Here is a 16,379-nt window from a genome sequence, read left to right on the forward strand (position 1 = left end):
ACAACCCCCCACACACAAAACCCCCACTCACAACCCCTCACACACAACCCCACACACACACAATTCCACCAAACACACAAATCCCCCACACACAACCCCCACATACAAGCCCCCCACACAAACCCCCCCCACACACAACCCCACACACAACACCCACATACACAACCCCACAAATTCACACCCACACACACAACCCCCCACACACACTGCCCCACACACACAACCCCCCCACACACAACCCCACACACAACCCCACACACACAGAACCACACATACATAAACCCACACAATCACACACACACAAACCCACAACCACACACAAACACACAACCACACACCCACACACACAACCCTAAACACACACAACCCCACACACCACACAACCCCACAAACACACACACCACCACACACACAACCCCCCACACACAATCCCCTACACACACACACCCACACACCCAACCCCCCAAGCACAAACCCCCCACACACATAGAACCCCCACCCCAAACACAACCCCCCACACACAACCCCACACACACAAACAACCCCACACACTCACACACAACCCCCAGCACACACACAACCCCACACAAACACAACCCCACGTACACAATACCACACACACAAACCCACACAACCACACACAACATACAACCACACACAAACACACACACACGCCCACACACACAACCCTACACACACAACCCCGCAAACACACTCAACCACACACACAACCCACTACACACACAACACCCCCACACACACTCTCCCCTTCTGTCACTCCCTCATCCCTTCCCTCCCATTCACCGCCTCACCTCCCATCCCATTCTGTTACCCCATACACACCACCCCACACACACAAAACCCCCCCACTCACACAACCCCCATACACACAACCCGCTTAACACACACAACCCCACACACACACAACCCCACACACACACAACCCCACCCACACACAACCCCACAAACACAACCCCCACACACAAATCCACACACAACCCCACACACACACAACCCCACACACACACAACCCCATGCACAACCCCCCACACACACCAGCCCACACACAACCCCACACACTCTCACATACACAAACCCCCACACACACACCACCACACAAACAACCCCACACACACACAACCCCACACACATACACAACCCCACCCCCACACAACCCCCCACACACACAACCCCCCACACACACAACCTAACACACACAACCCCCCGCACACAAAACCCCCCACACACAACCCCAAACACAACCACAACCACACACACAACCCCACACACACAACCCCACACACACAACCCCCACACACACAACCACACAACCCCACACACAACCACACACACACATCCCCACACACCACACAACCCCACACACACAACCCCCACACACACAACCCCACACACACAACCCTCACACACACAAAACCCCCACTCACAACCCCTCACACACACAACCCCCCACACACAACCCCCCAAACACACACAACCCCCACATACAAGCCCCCCACACAAAACCCCCCACACACAACCCCCCACATACACAACCCCACAAATTCACACCCACACACACAACCCCAAAACCACACACACAACCCCCCACACACATTGCCACACACTGCCCCACACACACAACCCCCCACACACAACCCCACACACACAACCCCCCACATACACAACCCCACAAACTCACACCCACACACACACAACCCCAAAACCACACACACTCAACCCCAAAACCACACACACTCAACCCCCCACACACACTGCCACACACTGCCCCCCACACACAACCCCACACACACAACCCCACACACACACAGAACCACACATATATAAACCCACACAACTACACACACACAAACCCACAACCACACAACCACACACACACGCCCACACACACAACCCTAAACACACACAACCCCACACACCACACAACCCCACAAACACACACAACCACACACACCACCACACACAACCCCCTACACACACAACACCCCCACACACACAACCACCCAAGCACAAACACCCCACACACACAGAACCCCCACCCCCAAACACAACCCCCACACACAACCCCCAACACACACACAACCCCACACACACACAATACCACACACACATAAACCCACACACAAACACACAACCACACACACATGCCCACACACAACCCAACACACACAACCCCACAAACACACTCAACCACACACACACAACCCACTACACACACTCAACCACACACACACAACATACTACACACACAACACCCCACACACACAACACCCCATGCAGACAACCCCCCCACACAACTCCCCCCACACAAACTCCCCACACTCACAACCCCCCAAACACAACCCCACACATAACCCCACACACACAAACCCACACACACACAACCTCCCCCCACACACAGAACCCCCCCAAACATGACCCCCCACACACACAACCCCACACACACAAACAACCCCACACACTCACACACAACCCCAACACACACACAACCCCAACACACAACCCCCCACACACAAAACCCCCACACACAATCACACACACAACCCCCCCACATACACAAAACCCCACACACTCATACACAACCCCACACACTCAACCCCCCCACACACACAGCCCCCCACACACACAACTCCCCACACACACGAACATCCCCACACACAAACCCCCCCACACACAACCCCACACACACCACCCCACACAACCCCCCACACAACCCCCCACACACACCCAAAAAACCCACACACAACCACATACAACCACACAACCCTACACATAGCTACACACAACCCCCCACACACAACCCCCCACACACCCCCACACACCCGAACACACAAACCCCCACACTCACACAACCCAACGCACTCACACACAACCCACACACACAGCCCCATACACAAACACAACCCCACACACACCGACAACCCTCCCACACACACAACCCAACACACACAACCCCACCCCCACACACAACCACAACCACACACAACCCAACACACACAACCCCACCCCCACACACAACCACAACCACACACAACCCCCCACACACAACCACATAAACAACCACACACAACCTACACAACACCCCACACACAAACCCACCCACACACAACCCCGCACACGACATACCACACAACTCCACACACACAACCCCCCACTCACAACCCACACACACAACCCCACCACACACACAAACCCCCCACACAAAACCCACCCATACACGTCCCCCACAACCAACCCCACACACACAAACCCCCACACAACCCCCCACACAACCCCACACATACAACCCCCCCACACACACAACCCCCCCACACACAACTCCACACACAACCCCACAAACTCACACCCAAACACACACAACCCCACATACAACCCCACACATACACAACCCCACACACGCACACAACCCCACACACATACACAACCTCACACACACAACCCCCACACACAGACACAACCCCACACACTCACACACACAACCCCACACACACAACCCCACACAAAACCCCACACACTCACACAACCCCACACACTTACACCACACAAAACCCCACACACTCACACAACCCCACACACTTACACACACAACCCCCCACACACAAACCCCCACACACAACCACACACACAACCCCACACAGACACAACCCCCCACACCCCAACACACAAACCCACACACTCACACACCACACACAACCCCCCCACACACACAACCCCATGCACAAACACAACCCTACACACAACCCCACACACACACACCCACACAACCCAACACACACAACCCCACCCCCACACACAACCACACACAACCCCCCACACACACAACCCCACAAACACAATCCCCCCCCACACACAAACCCCCACACATACAACCCCCCCACACACACAACCCCACACAAACCCCCCACACACAAACCCACACTCACAACCCACACACACAACCCCCACACACACACAACCCCCCCCCACACACACACCCCACACACAAGTCCCCCAACAACCAACCCCACACACACACAAACCACACACACAACCCCACAAATACAACCCACCCACGCACACAACCCCCACACACACAACCCCACAAACTCACACACACACAACCCCACACATAACCCCACATTCACACACAACCCCACACATACACAACCCCACACACTCACACACAACCACACACACAACCACACACACACACAACCCCACACACACAAACCCGCACACAGACACAACCCCCCACAGACACAACCCCACACACTCACACACAACCCCACACACTCGCACAACCCCACACACTCACACACAACCCCACACAACCCCCCCACACACACACAACCCCCCACACACAAACACACACAACCCCCCACACACAACCCCCCACACACCCCAACACACAACCCAACCACACACACAACCCTATACACACAACTCCACACACAAACACACCCCGCCACACACACAACCCTCCACACACACAACCCCACACACAACCCCCACACACACACAACCACACAACCCCACACACCACACAACCCCACTCACACACAACCACCCACACACACAACCACACACAACCCCACACTCTCACAACCTCCCCACACACCCAAAACCCCCCACTCTCAGACTCACAGACACTCTTTCACAGATTCTCTCTCGCAGATACTCACACTCTCACAAACTCATTCTCTCACTCTCACAAGCACACTCTCACAGACACTCACACTCTCAAAGAGAGACACTCTCACAGACTCACTAACAGACACTCTCTCACAGACACTCTCACACTATTACAGACACTCCCTCACAGACTCTCACAGACACTAAAGGCACTCTCTCACAGACTCTCTCACAAGCACACTCTCACAGAAACACTCTCTGACTCACAGACACTGTCTCAGACACTCACAGAAATTCTCTCGACACTATCACAGACACTATCACAGACACTCCCTCACAGACTCTCGCAGACGCTCACAGACTCTCTCACAGACACTCAAGACACTCTCTCTCATAGTCTCTCACAGACACTATCTCACAGACACTCTCTCGCACACTCTCACAGACACTCTCACACTCTCTCACAGACAGACTCTCACAGATACTCTCACACTCTCTCACAAGCACACACTCAGACACACTCACATAATCTCAGACACTCTCTCAGACTCTCTCAAAGCCACTCTCACAGACACTCTCTGACTCTCTTAGACTCACACTCTCACAGACATTCTCTCGACTCTCACAGACACTCTCTCACAGACTCTCTCACAAAGTTTCAGAGACACGCTCTCACAAACTCTTAGACACTCACACTATCACAGACATTCCCACTCACACTATCACAGACATTCCCTCAACCTCCCTCACACTCTCACTGACACTCTCCCAGACTCTCATAGACACTCTCTCACACTCTCACAGACATTTTCACAGGCTCACTCTCTCTCACACTCACAGATACTCTCTCACAGACACTCTCTCACACACTCACAGACACTCACAGTCTCACAGACACTGTCACAGACATTCTCTCACAGATACCGTCTCACAGACACTCTCACAGTCTCACAGACTGTCACAGACAAGCTATCACAGACACTCTCAGACACTCTCACAGACTCTCTCATGGTCTCACAGACACTCTCACAGAGACTCTCTCACACACTCTCTCACGGACACACTCAGACACTGTCTCACACTCTCTCACAGACACTCTCTCACAGACACACTCTCAAAGAGAGACACTCTCACAGACTCTCACAGACTCTCACTCACAGACACTCTCTCACAGACACTCTCTCACTCTATCACAGACACTCCCTCACAGACTCTCACAGACACTCTCTCACAGACACTCAAGACACTGTCTCACACACTCTCACACACTCTCTCACAGACACTCTCAGACACTCTCACAGACTCTCTCATACACTCACACACTCTCACAACACTCTCACACTCTCTCACAGACTCTCTCTCACAGACACACTCTCAAAGAGACACTCTCACAGACTCTCTCACAGACTCTCACTCACAGACACTCTCTCACAGACACTCTCTCACTCTATCACAGACACTCCCTCACAGACTCTCACAGACACTCTCTCACAGACACTCAAGACACTGTCTCACACACTCTCACACACTCTCACACACTCTCTGACTCACAGACACTCACAGAAATTCTCTCGACACTCTCACAGACACTCGATCACAGACACTCACAGACACTCCCTCACAGACTCTCACAGACTCTCACAGACACTCTCTCACAGACACTCAAGACACTGTCTCGCACACTCTCACACACTCTCTCACAGACTCTCACAGACACTCTCTCACAGACACTCAAGACACTGTCTCACACACTCTCACACACTCTCTCACAGACTCTCACAGACACTCTCTCACAGACACTCAAGACACTGTCTCACACACTCTCACACACTCTCACACACTCTCTGACTCACAGACACTCACAGAAATTCTCTCGACACTCTCACAGACACTCTCTCACAAGCACACTCTCACAGACAGTCTCTCACAGACACTCACAGACACTCAAGACACTCTCAGACACACTCTCACAGACTCTCATAGTCTCTTAGAGACACTATCTCACAGACACTCTCTCACAGACTCTCATAGACACTCTCTCTCACTCACAGACAGACTCTCACAGATACTCTCACACTCTCTCACAAGCACACGCTCACAGACACACTCTCAATAGCACTCTCTCCCAGACACTCTCACAGAATCTCAGACACTCACACAGACTCTCACAGACACTCTCACAGCACAGACTCTCACAGACACTCTCAGACTCACAGACACTGTCTCACAGACACTCACAGAAATTCTTTCGACACTCTCACAGACACTCTCTCACAGACACTCCCTCACAGACTCACTCTCACAGACACTCCCTCACAGACTCACACTCTCACAGACACTCTCTCACAGACAGACTCTCAAAGACACTCTCTGTTGGACTTGGCCCTTCTGGCAGGTTCACCCCTGAACTTTTTGCTTTTTATATGTGACCTGGGGATGGTGATTCTTGGTTTCTGCGCACTTTCACTGTGTCCCAGTGGAAAGTGCATGCGCACTCTGAGTGCGTGTGGTGAGATAGGCCTGCCCTCCTATAGGAATGCATCGGGAATGTATGTGTCCCTGGTAGTTCCTGATGCGTGGGGTGTGCAGGCTCGAGTCTGGTATGTGCCGACTCGTGTGATTGAATGCTGCGCAATGATGCGTGCAGCGTGTTTGTGTCTAATATGGAAGTGCCACTTCTAGAAGTGTGCCTGTCTGTGCAGTGAATGTGCTGGCTTGTGATTGGCTGGAGCTGGCTGGTGTGCCAGGCTCCATGAGTCATGATGGGTCTGCCCCGGTGGTGAGTGTTGAGATTAGCATGTGTGATGTGAGGGAGTGGTGCACCTGGGACCTGAATAGGGCTGGGCTTTCTCCCACACAATGCTGGCTCCGCCCCCTGTGGTGCGTCTAATGTCCCTAGCCTGGCCAGTGAAAGGAAAGGGTGGTTGAGCACATCACAGTGCTCCAAAACCAGCTGCGACTGGTTTTTCCCCCACCCTGCACCCTGAGACAAAGGGGCCGGGCACTCTGTGAAGGCGGGGCTCTCATGTGGTGAGAGAGCCCTGCAAAGCGCTACCGCCGCACCGGGCAAAGGAGGAAACGCCGCAGGAGAGGAGACGCCGCCTCCCAACCAGCAGGTGAGTGCAGGCGTCCCCGCGGGTCATTCCTCTGTGCCCCCTTTGCCTCTGAGTCCGCGAGGGGCTTCAGGGGGCATGATTTTGTATTTTCGAGTCCCCCGAGCGGGACTCCAACGATGGGCCATCTTCTGTTTCAAGATCCCACGAGGCTCCCTGGGGGCATGGTTGTTTTAGAGCCTGAGAGCTCCAACGTTTGGCACAAGTGGTTGCTCGGGCCCAGAAGGACCCACACTTTGTTGTTTAGGGGTGGTGGTGTCGGGGCACGTTGTCGGTGCCCACCCCCCCATGCCCATACCAGCAGTGCCCGTTTTCAGAGCGGCCCCGATGGCAGCAGGCCGCTCCAACCCATGGGGGCATATATGAGGAGCTAAGGTGCCAGAGTGCTCTCATGTGCACAATGTGTATTCCTAGAGCCTAGAGGGCTCCCAGTTTGCACAGTTTTGGTTCCTGAGGGGCTAGTGAGAGCCCCTGGCGCAGTTAGCTTCCCAGCTGCCCAGCAATTAGTGGGCAGCTGCACCGTTTAGGTATTTTACTTCCTAGGGACATGTTCTTTTGGACTCAGGAGTGAGTCGCACTCCTTCACCCCTTCTTGGCCTTCTCCAGCTGTGCAGCACTTAGTGCTAGCTGCAGCGTTTAGGCCCTGTTCTGTCCCTGTCCTCAGCTGCCCAGCAAGTAGTGGGCAGCTGCTACGTTTAGGTTTTTGGCGCAGTGGCGCAACGTGGACTTTGTTGTGAGTTATGTGCTTCTTAGGGTGCTAGGAAATGTACTGTGTGTTGTATGTTTTGTGCACCCTGTGTTCTGGTACCTCTGAATGTGTTTTTATGCATCATGTACAAAGTTGCTTTCCTACACCACTGAATGTGTTTTATGCATCATGTGTTTTATTTACACCGCTGAATGTGTTTAATGCCCGCTGAATGTGTTTAATGCGTCATGTGTTTCCTTCCCTACACCTCTGAATGTTGTGATGCATCATGTGTAATATTCCTATGCCTGTACCCCTAAATGTATGGTGATACTTAGGTGGTTGTTTTCTCCTAGTACAGGTGTTGCTAGTGAGGTCCTGGTTCTATCCGTGACATTCTCCTAAGGTGGTTAGGGTTGCGTAGGTGGTACTTACCTGTTACCAGTAGTTACTGGTTGTGTGCTCTATGTTTCATTTTGGTCCTACAGTGATTATTATTCTAAAATCTACAAGTGCATATTCCTGACAGTGGTCCATGCGGCCCTGTCCTGTACATAATCCCTTGTAAATTCTGCCCGTGCCTGTTGGCACATTGTAAAGTGTGTGTTTCTATCTAATGTGTTTTGGTGTAATACAAAGGCTATTTATATACATACCTTGTGTGGAGTTCCTTTGTGGTGGGCCTTGGGTGTTGTTGCTGAGGGTGCGTGCTCAAACACTTAGCCCACATTACCTCCGAGTTTAGCCTTACTGCTCGTGTCACGTTACCAAGGGGGTGAGCAGGGGTTATCTTGGTGTGTAACTCCCTTGCCCTGACGTAGAGTGGTGGTTTCTGCCTGGCTTTGGCGCAAGCCTCAGCCAGGTGTAAATCCCATTTCTAACACTCTCTCACAGACACTCTCTCACAGAAACTCTCTGACACTCTGTCACAGACACTCTCTCTCAGACTCTCTCAGACTCTCACAGACATTCTCTCGACATTCACAGACACTCTCACATACACTCTCACACACTCAGACTCTCACAGACACTCTCTCACAGACTCTCTCACAAACTCTCACAGACAATCTCCTACTCTATCACAGACATTCCCTCAAAATCCCTCACACTCTCACAGACACTCTCTCACAGACACTCTCACAGATACTCTCTCACAGACAGTCTCACAGACACACTCACAGACAGACTCTGTCTCACAGACACTGTCGCAGACACTCTCTCACAGACACTCTCTCACAGATACTGTCTCACAGACACTCTCTCACAGACACTCACAGTCTCACAGACACTCTCCCATAGTCTCTCACAGACTCTCACAGACACTCTCTCACAGACACTGTCTCACACTCTCACAGACAGGTTCTCACAGGCACGCTCTCACAGACACTCTCAGACACTCTCTCACAGACTCTCTCATGGTCTCTCACAGACACTCTCACACTCTCTCACACACACTCTCTCACAGACACTCTCACAGATACTGTCTCACACTCTCTCACAGACACTCTCACAGACACTCTATCACAGACACTGTCTCACACTCTCACAGACTCTCACAGACACTCTCTCACAGTTACTCTCTCACACTCTCTCACAAGCACACTCTCAAACACACTTTCTCACAAGCACTCTCTCTGAGACTATCTCACAGACTTTCACAGACACTCTCTCACAGACTCTCACAGTCACTCTCAGACTCAGACACTGTCTCACAGACACTCACAGAAATTCTCTCGACACTCTCTCACAGACATTCTCTCACAGATACTCTCTCACAGACACTCTCTCACAGACATACTCTCACAGACACTCTCACAGATACTCTCTCACACTCACAACCACTCTCACAGACACATTCTTTCAGACACTCACAGTCTCACAGACACTCTCACAGACACTCTCACAGACACTCTCTCACAGACACTCTCTTACAGACACTCAAGACACTCTCACAGACACTCAAGACACTCTCATAGACACTCTCAGACACTCTCACAAACTCTCATAGTCTCTCACAGACTCTCACAGACACTGTCTCACACTCTCACAGACACACTCACAGATACTCTCACTCTCTGAGAGAGTGTCTGCGAGAGTGTGAGAGTGTCTGTGAGAGACTGAGAGAGCCTGTGAGTGTCTGTGAGAGAGTGTCTGTGAGGGTCTGTGAGAGAGTGTCTGTGAGACTGAGAGAGTGTCTGTGAGAGAGTGTCTGTGAGAGAGTGTCTGTGACAGTGTCTGTGAGAGAGTGTATGTGAGTGTGAGGGAATGTCTGATAGAGTGTGAGAGAGCGTGAGAGTTTGTGAGAGTGTCTCTGAAACTTTGTGAGAGTCTGAAAGTGTGAGAGGGTCTGTGAGAGAGTGTCTGTGAGAGAGTGTCTATGAATCTGAGAGTCTGTGAGAGATTGTCTGTGAGAATGTCTGTGAGTGAGTGTCTGTGAGAGTCTTTGAGAGTGTCTGTGAGACAGTGTCTGTGAGTCTGAGAGAGTGTGACAGTCTGTGAGAGAATGTCTGAGTCTGTGAGAGTGTCTGTGAGAGAGTGTCTGGGAGAGTGTGCTTGTGAGAGTGTCTGTGAGAGTGTCTATGAGAGAGTGTCTGTGAGAGAGTGTCTGTGAGAGTATCTGTGAGAGTTCCAGTGAGAGAGTGTCTGTGAGACAGACTGAGAGTGTCTGTGAGAGTTTGTGAGGGAGTGTCTGAGAGAGTGTCTGTGAGAGTGTCTGTGAGAGTGAAAGAGTGTCTGTGAGAGTCTGTGAGTGTTGAGAGAATGTCTGTGAGTGTTTGTGAGAGTCTGTATGAAAGTGTGTCGTTGAGTGTGCTTGCGAGAGTATCTGTGAGAGAGTGTGAGTGTCTGTGTGAGAGTCTGTGAGTGTGTGAAAGAGTGTCTGTGAGAGAGTGTCTGTGAGAGACTATGAGTCTGTGAGAGAGTGTCTGTGAGCAAGTGTCTGAGAGACTATGAGAGTCTGTGAGATAGTGTCTGTGAGACAGTATATGTGAGAGTATGTGGGAGAATGTGAGAGTGTCTGTGAGAGTCTGTGAGAGAGTGTCTGTGAGAGTCTCGAGAGAATTTCTATGAGTCTGTGAGAGAGTGTCTGAGAGACTATGAAAGTCTGAGTGTCTTGAGTGTCTGTGAGTCTGTGAGTGTCTGAGTCAGAGTGTCCTTGTGAGGTGCTTGTGAGAGAGTTTCTCTGAGAGTGAGTCTGTCTGAGAGTGTGAGAGTGAGGCTGTGAGAGACTATGAGAGAGTGTCTGAGTGTGAGTCTGTGAGAGGGTTGTGGAAAGAAAAAGTGTATGTGGTGTATGGGGTTGTGTGTGTGGGGGTAGTGTGATTGGTGTTGTGTGGGGTAGTGTGTGGGGTTGTGTGTGTGGGGTGTGTGGGGGGGTTGTGTGAGTCTCGAGAGAATTTCTATGAGTCTGTGAGAGAGTGTCTGAGAGACTATGAAAGTCTGAGTGTCTTGAGTGTCTGTGAGTCTGTGAGTGTCTGAGTCAGAGTGTCCTTGTGAGGTGCTTGTGAGAGAGTTTCTCTGAGAGTGAGTCTGTCTGAGAGTGTGAGAGTGAGGCTGTGAGAGACTATGAGAGAGTGTCTGAGTGTGAGTCTGTGAGAGGGTTGTGGAAAGAAAAAGTGTATGTGGTGTATGGGGTTGTGTGTGTGGGGGTAGTGTGATTGGTGTTGTGTGGGGTAGTGTGTGGGGTTGTGTGTGTGGGGTGTGTGGGGGGGTTGTGTGGGGGGTTGTGTGTGTGGGGTTGTGTGTGTGGGGTTGTGTGTATGGGGTTGTGTGTGGGGAGGTTGTGTGTGTGGGGGGGTTGTGTGTAGGGTTGTGTGTGGGCATGTGTGTGGGGGGTTGTGTGTGTGCAGTTGTGTGTGAAGTTGTGTGTGGGGGGTTGTGTATGTGTGTGGGTTTCTGTGTGTGTGGGGGGTTGTGTGTGTGGGCGGTTGTGTGTGGGGGTTGTGTGTGTGTGGTTATGGGGTTGTGTGTGTGTGTGGGTGTGAGGTTGTGGGGTTGGGTGTGGGTGTGTGTGTTTGTGTAGAAGTTGAGTGTGTGAGGGGGTTGTGTGTGTGGTTGTGTGTGTAGTAGGGGTGTGTGTAGGGTTATGTGTGTGGGGCTGTGTGTGGGGGGTTTGTGTGTTGGGGGCTTGTGTGTGTGGGGGGTTGTGTCTGTGTGGGGGTTGTGTGTGTATGGGATTGTGTGTGGGGAGTTGTGTGTGTGGTGGTTTGTGTGTGGACGATGTGTGGGTGGGGTTGTGTTTAGGGGTTGTGTGTGTGGGGGTGTGTGGTGTGTGGGGTTGTGTGTGTGGGGGGTTGTGTGGTTGTGTGTGTGGTTGTGAGTGGTTGTGTGGGGTTATGTGTGTGGGGGTTGTGTATGGGGGTTGAGTGAGTGTGTATGTGTGGGTTGTGTGTTGGGGTGTGTGGGGGGTTGTGTATGTGGTTGTGTCTGTGGTTATGGGGGTTGTGTGTGAGTGTGGGGTTGTGTGTGGGGGGTTGTGTGTGGGGTTGTGTGTGAGCGGGGTTGTGTGGAGGGGGTTGTGTGTGGGGGTTGTGTGTGGGGGGGCTTGTGTGTGGGGTGGGGTGTGTGGGGGGGTTTGTGTTGTGTGGGGGTTTGTTTGTGTAGGGGTGTGTGTGTGGGCATGTATGTGTGTGGGTGTGTGGTTGTATGGTGTGTGTGGTTGTGTGGGGTTATGTGTGTGTGGTTGTGTATGGGGGGGGTTGTGTGTGGGGGGTTGTGTGTGTGGGGCTGTGCGTGTGGGGAGGGTTGGGTGGTTATGGGGTGTGGGTGTGTGGGTGTGAATATGTGGGGTTGTGTGTGGGGGGTTGTCTGTGTGGGGTGTTGTGTGTGTGTGGTTGTGTGTGGGTGGGGTTGTATGTGTGGGGTAGTGTGTGTGTGGAGTTGTGTGTGTGGGGGTTTGTGTGTGTTGGGGTTTGTGTGTGGGGGGGTTTGTGTGTGGGGGAGTTTGTGTGGGGTTGTGTGTGTGTGTGGGTTTGTGTGTGTGGGGTTGTGTGTGTGGTTATGTGGTTGTGTGTGATTGTGTGGCGTTATGTGTGTGTGGTTGTGTGTGTGCGGGGTTGTGTGTATGTGGGGGGGTTATGTGTGGGGGCTGTGTATGGGGGTTGTGTAGGGGTGGTTATGGGGTTGTGTGGGTGTGAGTTTGTGGGGTTGGGTTGTGTGTGTGGGGGTTGTGTGTGGGGGGTCGTGTGTGGGGGGTCGTTTGTGGGGGGTTGTATGTGTGGGGTTGTGTGTGTGGGGTTTGTGTGTGGGGGGCTTGTGTGTGGGGGGTTGTGTGTGGGGGGTTGTGTGTGTGGGGGTTGTGTGTGGGGGGTTGTATGTGTGGGGTTGTGTGTGTGTGGGGTTGTGTGGTTTGTGGGGTTGTGTGTGTGGGTAGGGGTGTGTGTGTAGGGTTATGTGTGTGGGGCTGTGTGTGGGGGGTTTGCGTGTGGGGGGCTTGCGTGTGTGGGGGATTGTGTCTGTGTGGGGGTTGTGTGTGTGTATGGGATTGTTTGTGGGGTTGTGTGTGGGGGGTTGTGTGTGTGGTGGTTTGTGTGTGGATGTTGTGTGGGTGGGGTTGTGTTTGGGGGTTGTGTGTGTGGGATTGTGTGGTGTGTGGGGTTGTGTGTGTGGGGGGTTGTGTGGTTGTGTGTGGTTGTGTGTGGGGGGTTGTGTATGGGGGGTTGAGTGAGTGTGTATGTGTGCGGGGTTGTGTGTTGGGGTGTGTGGGGGGTTGTGTATGTGGTTGTGTCTGTGGTTATGGGGGTTGTGTGTGTGTGGGGTTGTGAGTGTGGGGTTGTGTGTGTGTGGGGTTGTGTGTGTGGGGGGTTTTGTGTGTGGGGTTGTGTGTGAGTGTGGGGTTGTGTGTGGGGGGTTGTGTGTGGGGGGGCTTGTGTGTGGGGTGGGGTGTGTGGGTTGTGTGTGTGGGGGGGGTTTGTTGTGTGTGGGGTTTTGTTTGTGTAGGGGTGTGTGTGTGGGCATGTATGTGTGTGGGTGTGTGGTTGTATGGTGTGTGTGGTTGTGTGGGGTTATGTGTGTGTGGTGGTGTGTGTGGTGGGGTTTGTGTGTGTGGGGTTATGTATGTGTGGGGTGGTGTGTGTTTGGGGGGTTGTGTGGGTGTGGTTATGGGGTTGTGTGTGTGGGGGGTTGCATCTGTGTGGGGGGTTGTGTGTGGGGTGTGTTTGTGTGAGGTTGTGTGTGTGGGGGGTTGTATGTGTGGGGGGTGTGGGGGGTGGGGTTGTGTGTGTGGGGGGTTGTGTGGTTGTGTGTGTGTGGTTGTGTGCATGGTTGTGTGTGGGGTTGTGTGGTTGTGTGTGGGGGTTGTGTATGTGGGGTTGTATGTGTGGTTGTGGTTGGGGTTGTGTGTGTGGGGTTGTGTGTGTGTGGGGTTGTGTGTGTGTGTGGGGTTGTGTGTGTGTGTGGGGCTGTGTGTGTGTGGGTTTGTGTGTGTGTGTGTGGGTTTGTGTGTGTGTGGGGTTGTGTGGGTGTGTGTGTGGGGGTGTGTGGGGGGGGGGGGGTTGTGTGGTGTGTGTGTGTGGAGGGTTGTGTGTGTGAGTGTGTGGGGTCCTGTGTGTGGGGGGGTTGTGTGTGGGGTTGTGTGTGTGGGGGTTTGTGTGTGGGGGGGGTTGTGTGTGTGGGTGGTTGTGCGTGGGGGGGTTGTGTGTGTGGGGTTGTGTGTGTGGGGTTGTGTGTGGGGGATTGTGAGTGGGGGGTTGTGTGTGGGGGTGGTGTGTGGGGGGTTGTGTGTGGGGGTTGTGTTGGGGGGTTGTCTGTGGGGGGTTGTGTGTATGGGGTTGTGTGTGGGGTTGTGTGGTGTGTGTTATGTGGGGTTGTGTGTGTGTGGGGTTGCATGTGTGGGGGGCTCTGTGTGTGTGAGGGGGGTTGTGTGTGACTGTGGGGTTGTTTGTGGGTATGGGGTTTTGAGTGTGTGGGGGGTTGTGTGTGGGGGGGTTCTGTGTGTGAGGGGGGTTGTGTGTGGGGGGGGGAGGTTGTGTGTGTGGGTTTGTGTGTGTGGGGTTTTGTGTTTGGGGATGTGTGGGGGGTTGTGTGTGGGGGGGGTGTGAGGGGTTGTGTGGGGGGGGGTTGTGTGTAGGGGGTTGTATGTGTGGTTTTGTGTGTGTATGGGGGTTGTGTGTGGGGAGGTTGTGTGGTGTGTGGGGTTGTGTGTGTGGGGGGTTGTGTGTGTGGTTGTGTGTAGGGTTGTGTGTGTGGGGTTGTGTCTGGGGGTTATATGAGTGTATTGGGAGTTGTGTGTGACTGTGTGGGGTTGTTTGTGAGTATGGGGTTGTGAGTGTGGGGGGGTTTGTGTGTGGGGGTTCTATGTGTGAGGGGGGTTGTGTGTGTGGGGGGAGGTTGTGAGTGTGTGGGTTTGTGTGTGTGGGGTTGTGTGTTTGGGGATGTGTCTGGGGGGGTTTGTGTGTAGGGGGTTTGTGTGTGAGGGCTTGTGTGTGTGGGAGGCATGTATGTGGGGGTTGTGTGTGTGGGGGGGTTTGTGTGTGTGGTTTTGTGTGTGGGGTTGTGTGTTGGGGTGTGTGGGGGGTTGTGTATGTGGTTGTGTCTGTGGTTATGGGGGTTGTGTGTGTGTGGGGTTGTGAGTGTGGGGTTGTGTGTGTGTGGGGTTGTGTGTGTGGGGGGTTTTGTGTGTGGGGTTGTGTGTGAGTGTGGGGTTGTGTGTGGGGGGTTGTGTGTGGGGGTGCTTGTGTGTGGGGTGGGGTGTGTGGGTTGTGTGTGTGGGGGGGGTTTGTTGTGTGTGGGGTTTTGTTTGTGTAGGGGTGTGTGTGTGGGCATGTATGTGTGTGGGTGTGTGGTTGTATGGTGTGTGTGGTTGTGTGGGGTTATGTGTGTGTGGTGGTGTGTGTGGTGGGGTTTGTGTGTGTGGGGTTATGTATGTGTGGGGTGGTGTGTGTTTGGGGGGTTGTGTGGGTGTGGTTATGGGGTTGTGTGTGTGGGGGGTTGCATCTGTGTGGGGGGTTGTG

Source organism: Lissotriton vulgaris, chromosome 2_1, assembly GCF_964263255.1.
Source record: "Lissotriton vulgaris chromosome 2_1, aLisVul1.2, whole genome shotgun sequence".
NCBI classification, from domain to species: Eukaryota; Metazoa; Chordata; class Amphibia; order Caudata; family Salamandridae; genus Lissotriton; species Lissotriton vulgaris.